At 43.9% G+C, this 13,279-nt stretch overlaps 1 long non-coding RNA gene across 1 annotated transcript; it reads left to right on the top strand.

Annotated features, from left to right (window-relative positions):
* The first annotated feature begins 4,113 nt into the window (after window positions 1-4,113).
* LOC138674184 (uncharacterized) lies at window positions 4,114-9,851 on the top strand. The gene is made up of 3 exons (XR_011320521.1): window positions 4,114-5,039; window positions 6,457-6,771; window positions 9,398-9,851. It is a non-coding gene; the product is annotated as an uncharacterized lncRNA (long non-coding RNA).
* The last annotated feature ends 3,428 nt before the right edge of the window (window positions 9,852-13,279 follow it).

The raw sequence follows: 13,279 nt of genomic DNA, 5'->3' as shown, positions 1-13,279 counted from the left end.
TCATCCTGCAACAATGACCGGGAAATCGGATATGTCTGACTTCGCCAGATACATGATTCGCCGGGAGTTAATAAACATTAGTCTCTCAAAGTTTGATGATCGTGCTGAGAATTATAGAGCCTGGAAATCCACCTTTCAAGCAGTGATCCAAGACCTTAATCTCACCGGCAAGGAACAACTGGATTTGCTTGTTAACTGGTTAGGCCCTGAATCAGCAGAGCGCATAAAGACAATAAGGGCAGTTCATGTGGACTATTCAGATGCAGGTCTTATTGCAGCCTGGGAGAGACTAGAACAAACCTATGGCAGCTCAGAAGCTATAGAATGTGCCTTATTTAAAAGACTGCTAACCTTCCCAAAGATAACTAACAAGGACAATAGAAAACTTCAAGATCTGAGCGACCTGCTAAAGGAAATAGAATTGGCAAAATTAGACCCACGTCTCTCAGGACTGAGCTACCTAGATACTGCTCATGGCGTTAATCCAATAGTGTCCAAGTTGCCACACGGCATGCAGGATAAATGGGCAGACCACGGCTCACGGTATAAAAGGCAGCATGATGTGTCCTTTCCCCCCTTTTCATATTTTTCCAGGTTCATCAGTGACCAAGCTCGGAAGAAGAATGATCCCAGCTTTGACTTCACTGAGCCTACTCCACCAGCATCATCATCATCTACAAGGTATGATAACATTGCCAAACGTAGAGATTCAAGGAACACAGTATCTGTGAGAAAGACTGACGTTCCACTTACTACACCTGCCTTCACTAAGACAAATAATGTTGCTCCTAAAGTCATGGACAGTAACCGTATGTGCCCTATCCACAAAAGGCCTCACCCACTTAAAGAATGCCGTGGATTCAGAGCAAGGACTTTGCAGGAGCGTAAAGATACCCTCAAGGAGCTTGGGATATGTTATAAGTGTTGCACCTCCTCAGACCACCTCGCTAAGGAGTGTAAGGCCGCCATTAAGTGCACTGAATGCAGCAGTGATAAACACGTCACAGCCATGCATCCCACGCCAGCTCCATACAACTCACAACCTTCTGCAGCATCTAACCCTGCTCAAAAGCATGGCGGGGAGCCACAGGTCCCTGACCCAACTGCAACCGCTGTTTCCTCCTCATGTACTGAGGTATGTGGAGAAGGGACTGATCCTAAATGCTGTGCCAAGGTATGTCTGATTAAGGTCTATCCAGAAGATCAACCCGACAAGGCCTCCAAAATGTATGCCATAATAGATGAGCAAAGTAACCGATCTCTAGCAAGGCCCAAATTCTTTGAGATCTTTAACATAAAGGGACAAATGACTCCATACACCCTCAACACCTGCTCTGGTCGTATTGAGACTTCTGGCAGGAGAGCCTCTGGGTACATAGTCTCTTCAATCAAGGGAAACGTGCATATACCTTTGCCAACCCTAATTGAATGTGACCAGATACCTGATAACAGGGAGGAGATTCCCACTCCGGAAGCCGCACTTTATCATCGCCACTTGAGGCACCTGACTAATGAAATTCCTCCTCTGGACATGAATGCTGATATTCTAATCCTACTCGGAAGGGACATTCTGAAGGTCCACAAGGTACGCCAACAATGCAACGGCCCAGATGATGCTCCATACGCCCAAAGACTCGACCTAGGCTGGGTAATCGTGGGCGATGTATGTCTGGATAGGAGTCACAAGGCATCCGAAGTCAACGCCTGTAAAACGTATGTGCTCCAAAATGGTCGCGCAACTCACTTTAAGCCATGCCTTCATCACTACGAAGTGAAAGAGAGGTTCTCTGATTGCATCCAGGAGCCTGACATCATTCCCACTCCCTACGGTGATGACTTAGGGAGAACAGTGTTTCACACAACAAAAGATGACAACAAAGTCGCCTTATCCATAGAAGACAAGGAGTTTCTTAAAATCATGGACAGTGGATTCTTCAAAAATGAATCTGACCGCTGGGTTGCTCCCTTACCCTTCAAGGACCAGGCTTCCTAACAACAGAGAACAGGCCTTATCTAGATTCATCTCACTGCAGAGAACATTAAGGAACAAGCCTGAAATGAAAGAACATTTCATAGCTTTTATGGACAAGATATTTCGCAATGATCACGCAGAGCCAGCTCCACCATTGCAAGCTGATGAAGAATGCTGGTATCTACCTTCCTTTGGAGTGTATCATCCAAGAAAGCCGAAACAAATCAGGGTGGTGTTTGATTCAAGCGCCAAACATGACGGCGTATCTCTGAATGACGTTCTCCTCACTGGTCCGAACCTGACTAACAACCTGGTTGGAGTGCTCATGAGATTCAGAAAGGAACCGGTCGCCATTACTACCGACATCGAACAAATGTTCCATTGTTTCATCGTGCAACAAGATCACAGAAATTATCTCCGTTTTCTATGGCACCGAGACAACGACACCAACAAGGAAATGATCGAATACCGCATGAAGGTGCACGTTTTCGGAAACAGTCCTTCTCCTGCAGTCGCTACCTACGGCCTACGTAGGACTGCCTCCGATGGTGCAGCAGAGTTCGGGAAGGATGCCCAACAGTTCGTTGAAAAGGACTTCTACGTGGACGACGGTCTTAAATCCCTGCCCACGGCGGAAGAAGCCACAGATCTGCTCAAACGGACACAAGGTATGCTTTCTAAAGCTCATTTAAGATTGCATAAAATTGCCTCCAATAGTGCTGTTGTCATGAAGGCCTTTCACCCTAATGATCATGCCGCAGAATTTAGGGACTTGAACCTAGGCTCAGACAATCCACCAGTACAGAGAAGTCTAGGCCTGAGGTGGAACTTGCTAAATGACTCCTTCAGCTTTCAGGTTAGTGGTGCAGAAAAACCATTTACTAAGCGTGGGGTTCTGTCAGTGGTGAACAGTCTATATGATCCACTTGGGTTTGTCGCACCCCTGACTATACAAGGCAAGCTCCTGCTGAGACAACTCTCAGAGTACATTAAGGACTGGGATATACCACTCCCTGCAGACAAACAACTAAAGTGGAAGTCATGGAGAGAATCTCTTTGCGCTTTGGATAAGATCCACATACCACGTTGTTACACTCCAGCATCCCTAACTACAAGTCAAAGGAAGGAGATTCATGTATTCGCTGATGCCTCCACTGAAGCTATTGCCGCTGTCGCTTACTTGAAGGTTGTAGACTCTAATAATGAAGCCCATGTTGGATTTCTGTTTGGAAAGGCTAAACTGGCTCCTAAACCCGAGCACACCATACCCAGACTCGAGCTCTGTGGGGCTGTACTAGCCATAGAGATTGCAGACTTCATACAGAGCGAACTAGCTATTCACGTGGATGACACAAAATTCTACACAGACAGTAAGGTAGTTCTGGGCTACATATACAACCAGACGAAACGCTTCTACGTCTATGTCAGTAACCGAGTGGAAAGGATCAGGAAATCCTCCAAACCCCAGCAATGGCAGCACGTCCCATCCCATCTTAACCCTGCGGACCTTGCTACTAGACCATTGTCTATTGGTGCCTTCGCAAGCTCTTCTTGGTTGACCGGACCGGAGTTCCTTAACGAACAGTGCAAAGAGACTGCCGTTGAAGACAGCTTCAGCCTTGAGGATCCAGATGTCGACCCAGAGATCCGTCCTGATGTCAGCACCTTCATCACCAAATTCAAGGAGAAGGTTGGCTTGGACTGTCAGCGTTTTGATCGCTTCTCAAGATGGACGAGGCTGGTTCGTGCCATTGCAAGGTTAGTACACATTGTACAATGCTATCGCAATAAGGACAGTAACACTGATTGTCACAGTTGGCATATCTGCCATAAGCCTCTCTCTGCAGAAGACATTTCTCTGAGTGAACTCATTGTGATACGCAATGTGCAGCAGAATGTTTTTCACAAGGAACTGGAATCTATGCTGATGGACTCAAATCTTTCAAGACTCACTCACGAGACCTTGACCACTTTCTTAGCAGAAGTCTCTGCTATAGTAAACTCAAGACCTCTTGTACCCATATCTACGGATCCAGAATCTCCTAGAATTCTCACTCCGGCAACTCTCCTCACCCAGAAACTTGGAACTGTTCCTAACCCGCCTGAAGACTCTGTGTCCGGTAACAAATATCAGAGACGGTGGAAATATGTGCAACATCTGGCTAATTGTTTCTGGAATAGATGGAAGAGGGAGTACCTGATACTTCTCCAAAAACGAAGAAAATGGCAACAAGTAAAGCCAAATTTACAAGTAGGAGATATTATCCTCATGAAAGACCAGAAGGAGGAAAGAAACAAATGGCCTATGGGACTTATATCTAAACCTTTCCAAGTGACGATGGCAAGGTACGCAAGGTAGAAGTGACAGTTACTAAGCAAGGTGACCCCAAATCTTTCATTAGGCCTATATCAGAGATTATCTTACTCATACCGGTTGAGGATTGATTATCCATCCAATCAGTAGGAACTCTTTCAAGGAACTTCAACCTTTGGATTACAAATGGGTTGGAGACAGTTTGGCCTAGCGCGGCTTCTCCAATCCGAAGATGGGTTATCCTTTGGATTACTTCAAGAAATCGTTCTAGACTTGTTATTCAATATGTTATTGTTGCATTGCATGCGTTGTTTTTATCTTAAAGGTTGAGGTATCCCTCCATGCACTTCTGGTGAACACTCCCAATTCGAGACTTATGGTATAGTGAAATCCAAGGATTTCAGACGGGGAGTGTGCTGCTCAGTTTATTATGATAGACTTTCAGCCATACATGGACATTATGTAGTGCTAATAAGCCTGGTTCTATCATTTGTTATACTTTGCTGCCATCTACTGGCCGTTTGCTATATCACTGTAATATTTGTTATGGAATTCTCCCACAGCACCTTTCTGTCTTTAGCTCCTCCTATCTTTTTCCTTCTCTTCCTGTTTTGTACTCCGTGCCATCTTGGATCCCACATGTGCTGCAGAGCTGGAGAAAGGATTCTCTTGTTACCTCTAACCTGAAGCTTCTATTCTCTCTATCTGGTGATTCTGTAACAGCTGTAACCTACAGTCCTCACTCTCACCAAGGTACTGTAAATAAACCTGTTGAATGTATCACTGCATCATCCTTCCGGATCACCACGCACGGCTGATAGAGACTGGTGGCACAGGTTGGCGAGTAACGCTACCTGCCATTGTTTATATAGCGATTTGTGATCACATCCCTCAGACACATCTCATCCACGTATATCGGTGGCAGAATATATGGTATATATTATGTGAAGCAATATAAATGCTCAATCGGAGGAAGGATGGGGACAGGAGCCACAATGAGCCTGGAGTTATTGCTGCAGTAATGGCAGGAGGTGTCTGGGGTCAGTGATTACAAGCAGTGAATTAGTGCCTGTGATGCAGCTCCCTGCTATCTGATAGGTGCAGGATCAGCTTTCTCAGCCACTCACATTACCGACCAGGAAGCACCGAGCGCACAGTCACTAAGTCACTGCTGTCATCATGGAAACGGTGCCTCCTGACACTGCTGCTCCCCCGGCCATCCCTCACCTTGTGCTCTGGAAGAAGAGGCCCTGAGATCTGGAACACAGAGGCTGCAGGAGACCTGTTACAAGCAGAGGACCCAGAGGAGGAGCTGCGTAGACCAGGGCAGCGGGGGTGCACTCAGCCACTCACTGAGAGGCTGAAGTTTGCAATCGAAACAAACTTTATTTAAAATGTATACACTGCCTTGCCACGCCCCTGCATGTGGAACTGGGAAGCGATGCTGTGATTCTCCTGCTTCATAGAGCCAGCAGCAGCATCATGAGGAGAGGAAGGGGGCCCCTTACAGCATCTCCTGCAGCGTGCAGGGCCCTCTCTGACAGCAAATGACTCTGGTACCGGCCCCGATCCTCTCCACTTAGTGGAGATGCTGCCGCTGGCTCTATAAAAGAACACTTCAACAGCTGATTGGGCCCCCTCTCCTCTGGGGCCCCTGTGCAGCCGCACCGGCTGATCCGGCGGTATGTCCGCCCATGCCCTGATGGTGGCGGGCAATCTGAGCGGTAGCCCAGGGCCCCCCCACACCACTGGGCCCTGGGCTACCGCCCAGATTGACCTTATTATAATCCGCCCCTGACTGTACGTAAGTGTATTGTTTAGGTGATCCTATTTCCCATATTCTAGGCTGCTGTGGTCTCCTCCCCCATTTCATATACCAGAACAGTTATTGAAGGAGAAATATAGGGGTAGGAATTCTGATATTGGGTATTAGCATATATGAGTATTGCAACTGGGGCAAAGCTGGCAGCCCTTCCCATGGTCCTCTTGCTTCTCCTGCTTCTGGAGGATTTATAGCTTCAGGGACACCCAACAGGGTCCCTTTATTAAAGTGTTCTAGTCAGCACTACATGTTGTATATATTAGGTTGTAAGTAAATACATGTATGTATTTCCGATAATAGGTTTTGATGTTAATATGTAAATATTTTGTCAAATTATGTCACATTTAGATACGTGTACAGCATATCTATACTATGTACTTATGAACATCAAAAAGAAAGAAAAGACGTGGCAACACTCACCAGTCCTGTGAAGCGGATATGAGTCCTTTAATTAAGCATCGGTGAAACCATCTTCACGGCACGGGGGAGAGGAAAGGAAAGGAGGTGAGCGGGGAGAGGACAACAGCCGTTTCGCGCCCACACCGGCGCTTCTACGGGTCCACGCTGGAGTAGGGACACGCCAGGAGAGATAGGAGCTTAAGCACCGCCCCCCCTGACGTACATCCCCCTCAGCGCAGGCAGAAATCAGGTGCACATGGGGAGGTAAGGAAATATACAAACATATTAAAAACAGTAACAGGACATGAAAACCATGATGTTAAATTTGTACACCTCGAGTTACAAAATATACCTGGAGAATAAACATTTAAACATATTATAGCTAAGTTACATAAGGACGAAGTCACACATAGCGTTTTTTTCAACATGAAAAGATGAGCTTTTAACGCTGGTCCTGACAAACAACCAGTGTCTCCTTATTAATCCTAATTATGCGAAAGAGAAGTCAATCTGCCAGAGGAAGAAAGGAGAATGGACAATGAGAACCAAAAATTCAAATTCACAATTGTCTTTGGCTAAACAAATAATTTACAAAACATCATATCATAGGAATACCGCCATGTCTATTTTTTCATTCAGACCCGCCGGTCCCGTAGCCTTTGTTCTCATTATCCATCTGGCTTCACGCTGTAGCAGTAATTTTTGCCAGTCACCACCTTGATTCGGTGGAAAAACTCTTTCGATCCCTGCAAATGTTAAAACGTTCGCATCACCTGCGTGACATTCTTTAACATGTTGGATCAGTCTGGGAACACCTTTCCCTGAATAAATCGATCTCTGATGTTCCCTAAAACGTGTGAACAATTTTCTGATGGTCTTGCCTATGTAGAATCTCCTACATGGACAGAAAATAACGTATACTACGTAATCTGTCCTGCAGGTGATCAATTGACGGACATAATGTGTACAGGGACCGATACTCAAAACAGGGGTCTGAATATGGAAGCGACAATAACGACACTGCCCACACCTGTGATTCCCTTTCAGTGTCATCTGCTCTAGCCACGTATTTTTTCGTTCCGAAATACGATTTCGAACTAATACATCTCTGATCCTTCTCCCCCGTCTGTTAGCAATAAGAGGGCCCTCAACCGCAATATCAGCTAATTCTTTATCCCCCTCCAGTATGTGCCAATGTTTCCTTATTATGGACCTGATATCTCTATCCATGGAACCATACTGGAAACAGAAATTAAACCGTCTGGGAGTAATTTTAACGGAGTCCATAGAGTGCGTGCGGGTATTAACCCGTCTCAAAGCATCCCCAACAATCTCTTCTGGGTACCCTCTATCTCTGAACCTCTGACACAGCTCTTTAGACTGTTCTTCAAACCCTCTAGTTGTGTTGTTAATTCTTTTGGTCCTCAGTAATTGGCTATATGGTAGTGACCTTTTCACATGGTGTGGATGGAAGCTATCATGGTGTAACAATGAGTTAATGGCGGTTGGTTTACGGTATACCGAAGTACACAATTTTCCTCCCTGGATGTAAACATCAACATCCAGAAACTCCAATTTGTCACCGCCGAAATTAGAAGTGAAAGACATGCCCATGGTATTGCTGGTGTTTAGGAGTTCGACAAATTGATTAAACTCATTCTCAGATCCGTCCCAAATCAAAAATATATCATCTATATACCGTAAGTATGTTCTTATATGTTTCAAAAAAACATTAATATTCGAGTATATATAATCCTCCTCAAAAACTGCCATATACAGATTAGCAAACGTACATGCAGCCGGGGTCCCCATGGCAGTCCCGGTGATCTGCCTATACCACGTATCGAGAAAAGTGAAAGTGTTATGAGTCAAAATATATCGAAGACTTTCACAAACAAAATTAACATAATTAGTGCTCTTATCGGTAGTCTCCAAAATTCTCCTAATAGAGCTAATCCCCAACTCTTGTGGTATGTTCGTGTATAGGCTGATCACATCTAGGGAAGCCAGGGAGAACCCCGGCTGCCAATCTATAGTCCGTACTTGTCTCAAGAAAGAATCTGTATCCTTGATGTATGAGGGAACATCTTTCAGCAATGGGCGGAGGAGCCAATCAATATATTGTGAAAGGGGTTCAGTCAAAGAACCGACCCCTGACACAATAGGTCTCCCAGGAGGAGATGTAACAGATTTATGAATTTTGGGTAGATAGTACCAGTGAGGCTTTGTGGGATACATGGGAAAAAGTTTCTCTGCCTTATTTTCTGCGATGATCTTATTCTCCACTGCTCGTCTGAGCAGGGAGCGAAGATCATCTTTAAATTTTTGTGTACAGTCTTTCTTTAATGGCTGATAGATCCTAGTATCTGATAACTGCCGCAGAGCCTCAGTGATATATACCTCCCGTGGTATCAAAACCACTTTACCTCCCTTATCTGCTGGACGTATTATAACCTCTGCCCACACCACTGGGCCCTGGGCTACCGCCCAGATTGACCCTATTATAATCTGCCCCTGACTGTACGTAAGTGTATTGTTTAGGTGATCCTATTTCCCATATTCTAGGCTGCTGTGGTCTCCTCCCCCATTTCATATACCAGAACAGTTATTGAAGGAGAAATATAGGGGTAGGAATTCTGATATTGGGTATTAGCATATATGAGTATTGCAACTGGGGCAAAGCTGGCAGCCCTTCCCATGGTCCTCTTGCTTCTCCTGCTTCTGGAGGATTTATAGCTTCAGGGACACCCAACAGGGTCCCTTTATTAAAGTGTTCTAGTCAGCACTACATGTTGTATATATTAGGTTGTAAGTAAATACATGTATGTATTTCCGATAATAGGTTTTGATGTTAATATGTAAATATTTTGTCAAATTATGTCACATTTAGATACGTGTACAGCATATCTATACTATGTACTTATGAACATCAAAAAGAAAGAAAAGACGTGGCAACACTCACCAGTCCTGTGAAGCGGATATGAGTCCTTTAATTAAGCATCGGTGAAACCATCTTCACGGCACGGGGGAGAGGAAAGGAAAGGAGGTGAGCGGGGAGAGGACAACAGCCGTTTCGCACCCACACCGGCGCTTCTACGGGTCCACGCTGGAGTAGGGACACGCCAGGAGAGATAGGAGCTTAAGCACCGCCCCCCCCTGACGTACATCCCCCTCAGCGCAGGCAGAAATCAGGTGCACATGGGGAGGTAAGGAAATATACAAACATATTAAAAACAGTAACAGGACATGAAAACCATGATGTTAAATTTGTACACCTTGAGTTACAAAATATACCTGGAGAATAAACATTTAAACATATTATAGCTAAGTTACATAAGGACGAAGTCACACATAGCGTTTTTTTCAACATGAAAAGATGAGCTTTTAACGCTGGTCCTGACAAACAACCAGTGTCTCCTTATTAATCCTAATTATGCGAAAGAGAAGTCAATCTGCCAGAGGAAGAAAGGAGAATGGACAATGAGAACCAAAAATTCAAATTCACAATTGTCTTTGGCTAAACAAATAATTTACAAAACATCATATCATAGGAATACCGCCATGTCTATTTTTTCATTCAGACCCGCCGGTCCCGTAGCCTTTGTTCTCATTATCCATCTGGCTTCACGCTGTAGCAGTAATTTTTGCCAGTCACCACCTTGATTCGGTGGAAAAACTCTTTCGATCCCTGCAAATGTTAAAACGTTCGCATCACCTGCGTGACATTCTTTAACATGTTGGATCAGTCTGGGAACACCTTTCCCTGAATAAATCGATCTCTGATGTTCCCTAAAACGTGTGAACAATTTTCTGATGGTCTTGCCTATGTAGAATCTCCTACATGGACAGAAAATAACGTATACTACGTAATCTGTCCTGCAGGTGATCAATTGACGGACATAATGTGTACAGGGACCGATACTCAAAACAGGGGTCTGAATATGGAAGCGACAATAACGACACTGCCCACACCTGTGATTCCCTTTCAGTGTCATCTGCTCTAGCCACGTATTTTTTCGTTCCGAAATACGATTTCGAACTAATACATCTCTGATCCTTCTCCCCCGTCTGTTAGCAATAAGAGGGCCCTCAACCGCACTATCAGCTAATTCTTTATCCCCCTCCAGTCTGTGCCAATGTTTCCTTATTATTGACCTGATATCTCTATCCATGGAACCATACTGGAAACAGAAATTGTACCGTCTGGGAGTAATTTTAACGGAGTCCATAGAGTGCGTGCGGGTATTAACCCGTCTCAAAGCATCCCCAAGAATCTCTTCTGGGTACCCTCTATCTCTGAACCTCTGACACAGCTCTTTAGACTGTTCTTCAAACCCTCTAGTTGTGTTGTTAATTCTTTTGGTCCTCAGTAATTGGCTATATGGTAGTGACCTTTTCACATGGTGTGGATGGAAGCTATCATGGTGTAACAATGAGTTAATGGCGGTTGGTTTACGGTATACCGAAGTACACAATTTTCCTCCCTGGATGTAAACATCAACATCCAGAAACTCCAATTTGTCACCGCCGAAATTAGAAGTGAAAGACATGCCCATGGTATTGCTGGTGTTTAGGAGTTCGACAAATTGATTAAACTCATTCTCAGATCCGTCCCAAATCAAAAATATATCATCTATATACCGTAAGTATGTTCTTATATGTTTCAAAAAAACATTAATATTCGAGTATATATAATCCTCCTCAAAAACTGCCATATACAGATTAGCAAACGTACATGCAGCCGGGGTCCCCATGGCAGTCCCGGTGATCTGCCTATACCACGTATCGAGAAAAGTGAAAGTGTTATGAGTCAAAATATATCGAAGACTTTCACAAACAAAATTAACATAATTAGTGCTCTTATCGGTAGTCTCCAAAATTCTCCTAATAGAGCTAATCCCCAACTCTTGTGGTATGTTCGTGTATAGGCTGATCACATCTAGGGAAGCCAGGGAGAACCCCGGCTGCCAATCTATAGTCCGTACTTGTCTCAAGAAAGAATCTGTATCCTTGATGTATGAGGGAACATCTTTCAGCAATGGGCGGAGGAGCCAATCAATATATTGTGAAAGGGGTTCAGTCAAAGAACCGACCCCTGACACAATAGGTCTCCCAGGAGGAGATGTAACAGATTTATGAATTTTGGGTAGATAGTACCAGTGAGGCTTTGTGGGATACATGGGAAAAAGTTTCTCTGCCTTATTTTCTGCGATGATCTTATTCTCCACTGCTCGTCTGAGCAGGGAGCGAAGATCATCTTTAAATTTTTGTGTACAGTCTTTCTTTAATGGCTGATAGATCCTAGTATCTGATAACTGCCGCAGAGCCTCAGTGATATATACCTCCCGTGGTATCAAAACCACTTTCCCTCCCTTATCTGCTGGACGTATTATAACCTCTGCCCACACCACTGGGCCCTGGGCTACCGCCCAGATTGACCCTATTATAATCCGCCCCTGACTGTACGTAAGTGTATTGTTTAGGTGATCCTATTTCCCATATTCTAGGCTGCTGTGGTCTCCTCCCCCATTTCATATACCAGAACAGTTATTGAAGGAGAAATATAGGGGTAGGAATTCTGATATTGGGTATTAGCATATATGAGTATTGCAACTGGGGCAAAGCTGGCAGCCCTTCCCATGGTCCTCTTGCTTCTCCTGCTTCTGGAGGATTTATAGCTTCAGGGACACCCAACAGGGTCCCTTTATTAAAGTGTTCTAGTCAGCACTACATGTTGTATATATTAGGTTGTAAGTAAATACATGTATGTATTTCCGATAATAGGTTTTGATGTTAATATGTAAATATTTTGTCAAATTATGTCACATTTAGATACGTGTACAGCATATCTATACTATGTACTTATGTTGTGTATTTATTTTTCAGTGTGGTTTTGACAAAGACCAGCCTTGGTTGAAACGTTAACCCTAACTCAAAGTGTCCGTCATTTTTTTCTTATGCTAATGAGCACTCGGTGATGACTGTACTAATAAAATGTGTAATTTCTGCATAAAACCTTCAAGCTTCATGTGTGCGGCTGTTTTTCCATAAACATTGTGACTTTTTGTTCAGCCTGCACCTTTTTCGCTTCTCAATACAGAGTGCACCACATTTTTGGACTGCCTTCATATTATGGCAGTCATGGATCATAAAAATGAGAACTCTCATATATAACTACCTGAGTGCTGTATAAAATAAAGACATTAGGAGACCGATCATTTATTTTAAACATATTTTATTAAATACAATCTTTACCTCTACCTAAAGCCAATGATCCAGAAGAAGGCAAAAAACCTGAACACGTTCAGCCAATGTGTGTTACAGGGAAAAAATTCCTTCATGACCCCGAGAAAAGGCGATCAGTTCGAGAACCCTGGACCAAGGCCATACTACAACTAACTGATATATATACAACAATGATATTTAATATGGTGACTCGTTTCTGGATAGCAGATCTTCTTTGTCCTGGTAAGTCGCCTCACCTTTCCTCATCAGACTAGACCCTGAACCTCATAGCTTGGCTATGCTCATCTTCCCTGTAAAAAAAACAGAACAATACCCCCCACAGAACAATATACCCCCACAGAACACTACCCCTTAATATACAGACATAGGATTGTTGCATCATATCAGGACTTTATACAGTTGGCAAACAAAGTTGCACTGTATAGTGCTAAAGCATGTAAATATATATATATATATATATATATATATATATATATATATATATATATGTTCTACTCCTTACACAGTTTGGTTATATAGCAGACAC

Source organism: Ranitomeya imitator, chromosome 4, assembly GCF_032444005.1.
Source record: "Ranitomeya imitator isolate aRanImi1 chromosome 4, aRanImi1.pri, whole genome shotgun sequence".
NCBI lineage: Eukaryota > Metazoa > Chordata > Amphibia > Anura > Dendrobatidae > Ranitomeya > Ranitomeya imitator.
This window is presented reverse-complemented; position numbering and strand designations above follow the sequence as displayed.